The sequence below is a fragment of the Bos indicus genome, chromosome 7 (genome assembly GCF_029378745.1).
Source record: "Bos indicus isolate NIAB-ARS_2022 breed Sahiwal x Tharparkar chromosome 7, NIAB-ARS_B.indTharparkar_mat_pri_1.0, whole genome shotgun sequence".
NCBI lineage: Eukaryota > Metazoa > Chordata > Mammalia > Artiodactyla > Bovidae > Bos > Bos indicus.
This window is the reverse complement of record NC_091766.1, coordinates 79,154,782-79,163,367: the sequence shown is the minus strand read 5'-3', so window position 1 is coordinate 79,163,367 and position 8,586 is coordinate 79,154,782.

Here is an 8,586-nt window from a genome sequence, read left to right as displayed (position 1 = left end):
TGTCAACTCTACAGGGAGAATCTTTGGCAAATCAGAAACTGTTCACTTAAATGCATTGAATCCTTCCCCCCCACACACTCCCCCCACCCCAACACTTTTTCAATACAAAAGCTTCATTCCCTGTAACAGTTTTCTTGTTATTTGGAAGCTTTGCTACTTTTTATAATTGAGTTGCAGGGAATGTAGCTATGATAAAGACATTGCAGAGAGTTTTATGTCTATACCACCAAATGGAATAAATCAATTCATTGAGCATATGGCTTATTAGGCTTAAATAGCCTCTTTTCCAAGACGATTCAGAGCACCATATTTTGAAAGATAAGGTAGTGGGTTGTTGTTTTTGGATATTTGCCTTCATAAAGACAGGCCATCTGTCCCAACAAGTGAAAAGAGTCGAATGCTTTGATTGCTATTTTCCTAATCAAGACTAATTCTAGCATATTTTACTGTACTGATTAACCAGATCTGACATTAGATCTTGGAGATGTTTGCTAGTACCATCACTGAAAGAATTTCATGCTGTCTACAAATATTTCTACACACTCCATGCTAAAAATGTAGGAATTTTATTTTCTGAGAGTAGAGATAAATAATGCTAAAACAATGTAGTCATATCATCATGAAACCATAGAAGCATAGAATTTATACTTTCTAAACAGGGGAATGAAATTAATATTAATTACAAAGTTCTACTGACTCAAATTATTTTTTGATACTTTCCTTGTGACCTAATTCTACTAACATTTAAAAAAAAAAACTCAGAAAAGCAGAGGGATTTCAAAACTACATGAAAATTCTGCTATGTGGTATCATCATTAAGTGTTAGCGATTCCATCAAGTATCACTCATATAACTGAAAAAAACTTGAATAACAAAAACGGCATTAGCACATTTAACTTCCCAATATACATACAATTTTACTTAAAAATGCTTTCTCTGTATGGTGGTGGTGGCGGCGGCGCTCGGTTGTATCCTGCTCTTCGCCACCCTATGGACAGCAGTCCTCCAGGCTCCTCTGACTATGGAATTTTGCCAGCAGGAGTACTGGAGTGGGTTGCCATTTCCTCCTCCAGGGAGTCTTCCAGGGGGTCTAATCTGCATCTCTTGATTCTCAGGCACTGGCGGGCAGATTCTTTACCACTGAGCCACCTGGGAAACACTTTCTTTGTATAAAGGAATCATATTCTTATTATTTAACAAATCAGAAAAACAGAATATGTACAAAACCACCCATAATCCTATTGTGCGTGCACACCATTGTTAGTATTTTTGAGCACATGCTTCTGGTCTGCTTTCTATGTGAGTTTATCTTTTTTTTTTTTTTTTAAAGCTTAATTGGTTCTATAATGTGCATGCCAATTTTTAGACTGCTTATTAACTTAACAATAGATGGGTGAACACTTCTCTATGTTATTAAAATTTCACAATCACTTTTGAAATTGCCCCTTCAGGATATGGAAGTTTCTTGTACCATTTTTGCAACTTTTCTATAAGTTTCTCCACTTCATTATGTTTAAATATTCCCATCACCTTTTCTTGAGCACTAAAAGCTGAGCAAAACAAATTCCTGTCTTAATTAGCAAACATCTCTTTTTACCACATTGAATCACTAATTATTCCTTGTAATATGAATAAACCTTTTAAAAATAGAATTCTTACTACTTATATCTTTTCAAATGACATCTCTGAAACTTTTCCTATATAGCTAGACTTGAGTTCATGTTTGTGAAGGACATGATCATTAAAACACTCCCCAAATGCCTTCTGAATAAGGCTGTTTTTTAAGTTTTATTCAGTGAGGTGATTTTATTACATTAAGTGACAGCAGCCTCCATTAAAAAACACTTGCAAACATGTTTGTTTGTAATTATATACACATTAGATTTGGGGGAAAATACACAGAAAGCACACAGGTGTAAAATACTCTTTCTGACAGATACCTAGCCCCGGAGTACGTACTTTAGCACATCTCTAACACACTCAATAAGCTTGCTATTATTAACTAAAGACTGCATTTCAAGTACATTATGGCATCACTTGAAGTAATAGCAACTGAAATGTATCTACTTAATGGAATCGATCTTTCATAAAGACAGCAGTAAAGTATTATCAGAAGTCACTTATTGAACTTTATTCTCAATGATATAATAAAAAGTAGCATGTCAGGAATAAAAATGTCATTTATCACCTGAATCTCTGGCACCTCAGAAATGTTCTCAAGAAGTAGGGGCATTCCTTGAGAAACACAATGAAAGTAAGGAATACTCTTCTGCTAAAGCTTCTTGTCAAAGATCCCAGATTCATTCATACTCAAACACTAAAGTCACACAGAGATAGATTCTTGAGAAAGGGCAATGTTTATTGCATTTCTTTTTTCCAAGTCAACTCCTTAACTCCTCCAGTTTCAAGATTCCCCATGATTTTGAGAGGTGGAAGTATTTGAGAAATTTTGCTTTGATGGAGACTCAACATTTTCTTGACCATGTTTTTTCATTTTTTTTTCCTCTACTCTGTGCTTGGCTTTCTTTTCTTTTTCCTTTCATTTTTGCAAATTAAGTTTTATTTAGGGCAAAATGAGGACTGCAGACTGGGAAACAGCACCTCAGAGAGTTCTGAGGAACTGCTCCAAAGAGGCAGTGGGGAAGATCAATATGTAAGATTCTGGTTTGGGTCTATGGCATACCACCTTGAATGTGGCTGATCTCATCTGTGCTTGGTTTTTAAGGTAAATACTAGATTTGACATCTTTAATTGAACCAAGAAATCTCAGTGAGCCACAATGGAATTAAGGGAATGCAACGAAGTTTAGGGGTTTCTCCAGAGGCGGAAAGAAAAAGGTTTGGTAAAGTCTGATTCTTTGTATGAACTTCCCACTTGCCGAACTTCAGTATTTAATGGGGATGGATTCTCTTCTCAGGAGGAACGTCTGTTTCTATGGAAGTTGATTAAACGGCCTGTGGACCAATAGCTGTGGCTTGTGCTTTTGTTTGTCCTACAAGTGATTTTATTTCATTGAATTTAATCAGTTCAAATACTAAGTGACTTCACAACTTTAAAAAAATTACTTTTTTAAAAAAATTTTGAATATAGTTGATTTACAATGTTGTGTTAGATTCTGCTACACAGCAAAGTGAATCAGCTATACGTATACATATCTCCCCATTTCTTGGATTTCTTCCCCATTTAGGTCACAACAGAGCATTGAGTCGAGTTCCCTGGGCAGCACAGTAGGTTCTCATTAGTTATCTATTTTATACACAGTTGTGTGTTTATGTGGGTGGACCTGGAGACTGTCATACAGAGTGAAGTGAGTCAGAAAGAGAAAAGCAAATATCATATACTAATGTGTATATGAGGAATCTAGAAAAATGGTATGGATGAATTTATTTGCAAAGTAGAAAGAGAGATACAAACATAGAGAACAAACATATGCCACCAAGAGGGAAGAGGGGGTGGGATGGATCACGAGAATTCACAACTTATAAGAAATACTGATTTCTGATTTTATTTGGAAAACCAGAAGATCTGGAAAAATTAGATGCTGATGTCAAGGTGGCAACAACCAACCAGAGCAAGGTGCATCTCTTTAACTTGACACATGTGCTGGCCCTCTTAGTTCCCACCACAGGCAAAACACATACACTTAGACCTCTAACCACCCAACACCCAGCCATGTATATCACCTACCTTGTTCCTATGGCATTTGAATTTGAGACCACTGTTTTCAAATACCCTATATCTCTACAAACCAGTTACCACCCACCATCACTGTAATAGCAACGTTCCTATACAGTGACAAGACTCCTAGAAAAGAAGATGACCTTGAACGTCTCTGAAGCAAAGGCGAAGCACGTGGTATCCTTCAAATGTGTACAGAATTAACTTACCCTCATTTCTTTTGCTTGCTTATTTGCATTCAGTGTTTATCAAATGAATTGCTAGTGTGTGTTTTCTTTGAATGTTTAATTACTATTGTAAACAAACACCTTATTTTTTATTAAATGATTAATGAAGAATTACATTTACCCTGCATCAGGAAATGCTGAATTCTGTCCACTACCAAGTGTCCATGTGGCTCAGTGGCCTGGGAATTAAACTAACAATACCATGGTGTGGACAGATGCTAAAATTATAACCTAAGCTAGGTAGGTACTTTCAAAGTTATAGGAACAACTCATTCCCCAAGGAGGTCATAGGATGCAGAAAATGAAATAAAGAACTAGAAGCCAAAAGGGTCTAGGTTATAATCTTGCTTCAGTACTTTTAAAATTTTTATCAGTGTATAATTGCCTTACAACGTTGTGTTGGTTTCTGCTGTACAGTGTGAATCAACCATATGTAAACACACGGCCCCTCCCTCTTGAGCCACCCTCCTAACCCTTCATCCCACCCCCTAGGTCACTACAGAGCTTCAAGCTGAGCCCCCTGTGCTATACTGCAGCTTCCTAGCGCTGTCTATTTCACACCTGACAGTGTGTATATGTCACACCTAATCCCCCAATTCACCCCCTCCCATGTCCACACAGCTTCATGTCTCTACATCTGCATCTCTATTCCTGCCCTGGAACTACTGTATGATCTTAGATAAGACATCTTTCTTGTAGGACAGTCAGTTTCCTCATCTGTAAAGTACTTTCTGTTCACAGAGTTATGTGAGCAAAACGTTGTGCTCTTTATAAAAGACACTGTGTGAACCATAAATCAAGGAATAATATTGATGGTAATTGTCTTAAAAATCCAACTGATAAAGCAAGGATGGTGGTTTCCTGCTGATACCCATTCACATTTTCTATTTCAGGGATTTGACCAGGCTTTGAAATATTCAATCAATTCTACTTCAGCATAAGCAACTAAGCATGCAATTGCAAAAAATAATTGAGCTCTTTAAGTCCATCGATAATACTTAATTCTATGAATATTCATGTGGAGAATAATGCAATTTCCACAGGCTGCCTAATGTCAGGCTATAAAGAGGGATAAGCTGATTTTGATTCGGAAACGAAAGCAAACCCATCATTAAACATCCTGGATGAGAACTGACAAGGTGAATTACTACACACTCTAAGCAAACTTTACAAGTAAGTTTAATTAAACAAGTCTATTCGTTCTTTGCAACCTCATTTAGACGTGTTTATTTAGGTATGGCATTTCTACTTAAAGACTTGGTGAGCCACTATCTTTGACTCAATTACTAAAGAAACTCTTGGCAGACTCTCAGACTTCTCTGAAGGGTCCTATTTGTATCCTGCATACTCTTCTGGTTGAAATTCAAATGAGAAAGTTTTGACATCACATGAAAAACAGCACTTTAAATTTAAAGAGGTAAAAAGGCTTAGTTCTTAGGTTTCTGAAATCCTGGATTACCAGGTGAATCCAGGACATTACCTGTTCCTCATCAGATGATCCTGTGAAATGGGAAGAACTGTGCTAGTTCCACTTTGGGGCAGGTTGTTGGCATTGATTTAGTTTTTCTTTTTTTAATTGCCCTATATTAAACCTAGATAGCATATTGAAAAGCAGAGACATTACTTTGCCAACAAAGGTCCATCTAGTCAAGGCTATGGTTTTTCCAGTAGTCATGTATGGATGTGAGAGTTGGACTGTGAAGAAGGCTGAGCACCGAAGAATTGATGCTTTTGAACTGTGGTGTTGGAGAAGACTCTTGAGAGTCCCTTGGACTGCAAGGAGATTCAACCAGTCCATTCTAAAGGAGATCAGCCCTGGGTGTTCTTTGGAAGAAATGATGCTAAAGCTGAAACTCCAGTACTTTGGCCACCTCATGCGAAGAGTTGACTCATTGGAAAATACTTTGATGCTGGGAGGGATTGGGGGCAGGAGGAGAAGGGGACGACAGAGGATGAGATGGCTGGATGACATCACCGACTCAATGGACATGAGTTTGAGTGAACTCCGGGAGTTGGTGATGGACAGGGAGGCCTGGCGTGCTGTGATTCATGGGATCGCAAAGAGTTGGATATGACTAAGCGACTGAACTGAACTGAACTGAAGGTGAAAGTCTTTAAGGTTTAACACCTGGCACTAAAGGGTGAGACTAGTTAGCAAAAGATGAGCAGAAACAACTCTCATGGATCTTTGCTGAGCCTTTCACGGAGCACACTGTCAATACCAGGAGGTGTCTCTGGAGTCTTCACTCGCTTGGTTTAAAATAGAGTGTATTAGCCTGGCATTATTCAAGTTACTTTTATATAAAACATAATATCTCTATGGGAAAGCTCATATTATATGATACCTATTTAAGAAATGGAAAATTGTTCAATGGTTATCTCATTTAATCCACACACCAAGCCAAAGGGATGGCGTAGGATGCTTAGTTGTATAAAACGAGAAAATAAAGGGCCATAAGTCTATGTAACTTGACCATGGTCCCACAGCTAGTCAGTGTCATACCATTCAGAAGTCACACACAACACCAAGGTCAACAATCACTAGAGCAGCCCCAAAGTCGAAATCACACAAATCTTAATCAACTTATAAACAAACATGGTATTTTCATAAATGGAATATTATTCATCAATAATAAGGAATGTTACACTGATATAAGGTATAATATGGGCAAGCAAACTTTAAGAACAAGATGCTAAGTGACAGAAGCTAGTCAAAATGACCATGTATGACATGATTCCATTTAGATGCAATGTTCAGAATAGATAAACTCACAGGGACAAGACAGACTGATGTTTGCATACGCTGGTGGCTCAGGGGGACTGGGCAGACTAGGGAGTGACTGGTTAAAGATACTCAGTTTCTCTGTGGTGTCCTAACAATGTTCTAAAATTGATGGTGCTGATGGTGGCCCAACTCTGTGAATATACCAGAAACCAGAGAATTGCATACTTTAAATGGGTGAATGTATGCTATGTGAATTACACCTCAAGAACGCTGTTACTAAAAAATAACTTATAGGAGAAACTTGGAGAAGCACAGGCAATCTCTCAAGGGCATCAAGAAGTGGAAGGATAGAATCAACACTCCCAGAGATGGTCGTTACCGATTTCTACAGTCAGCAGCACTGGTTTTGCTTTCACTGGAGAATGTGGCAAAAATATAGTTTTTCCTGCAAGAGCAATTGTGACAAACTTCCTAGGGAGTCGCTTCCGGCCTTACTGACAAAAATGGTAAAAGGGCTTCCTTCCTTCAAAGGTTTCTCTCTCTTGAAGGGGCTCCATCAGAGCTTTCTCATTTTCAAGAGCTTAAACTCGCCTTGCTTTCACTTAAGGCCCAAGTGATAGTCAATCCTAACATTTGATGTAGGAATCCTGCCTTCACCGTAAGGATAGGACCTTCTGATCTTTCCCGATGCTGATGGACAGTCGGTGATTTTGTATAACCCTGAATCACCATCATTAGTGCCTTCTCAGGGAAATGCACCAGGAAATTCCCCAGTTGCAGAGGCCTTTCATCTCTCCTCCTGCCTGTTAAACACAGTGGTACCCGTCTCTCTGCTACCCCTCTCTGCTACTCATGTTCAAGTTCAATGATTTTCTCTTGGCCTACAGACCAGAGGAGAGGCAGAGATGGCCTTCTTTGAGATTCAAATTGCTTTAAAATTTCGTGCCATTTCCTTCATGAAAGGTAAGTAATGGAGGGAGGTAATTTCACAATTCTCCATGAAACCATTTTTTTTAAGTAGAGGGAAACTGGTGGTGAGGGCATTGTGTTTCACATGCTTTAACATGTGTAGCTGTTTCTGTGTGTTTCCCTTAAAAATGAAAAGAAAAAATCTTCTGATGATAAGAAAACGACTTTTTAAGAAATAGTAGTAGGATCATGGTATAAACAACCTCTGCCAAGGATGGAAGGAGGTTCATATTATGTCTATACCAAATTCAAAGTCACCACCAAGTTTCTGGGTTATTCCCTAGTGAAAGTTTGTACATCTTTATAATGCCTTCAGAATAATTTATCACATAGTAAAGATTTTAAAAAATCATTATTCTTTTGATCTAAAAATCCTTGTACTTCAACTTTAATATGTTCTTTTCTGAAGAAGTTTCCACGTATACTTTACTCCTCGGAGAAATCAACACTAGAGCACTCAAGCAAGGTTTTAGAATCTTCCAATTTCATTTAAAAGAAACTTCTTGGGTTTTGTTGTTGTTGTTTTGTCTATCCACCATGACACATACTTTTGGGTCTAAAATGTGAAGCCCTCTGAAACATAAGTTGGTGAGTTCATTAGAAGGGAGATTCAGATATTCAAACTAATGGTTAAAAGCTAGTTTAATATTTAGAATTACTTCTTCCCTATGGCAGATACATTAGCACAGAATCAGTAAGCTAAGAAGAACATTGATTTTTGTTTCTGTCTTTAGGCTGCTTTAAACTGTATTTTTTTGTTTTTTTCACAACCAAGTATCAAGGGTGGCAGACATTTCGGTTTAGTTCAGCATCCCCAAGAAGCATCTTTGTGAAAGCAGTGGGACGCCAACCAAAAACGGTAGTATTATTCTCTCAATATCAAAGATATTTTATTCAAAACTAACACTCATGCATACATGCACATGCACACACGTAAAATATATATAAGCTGATAATCCTTCTTTGAGGACAGGAACTATAAACGTA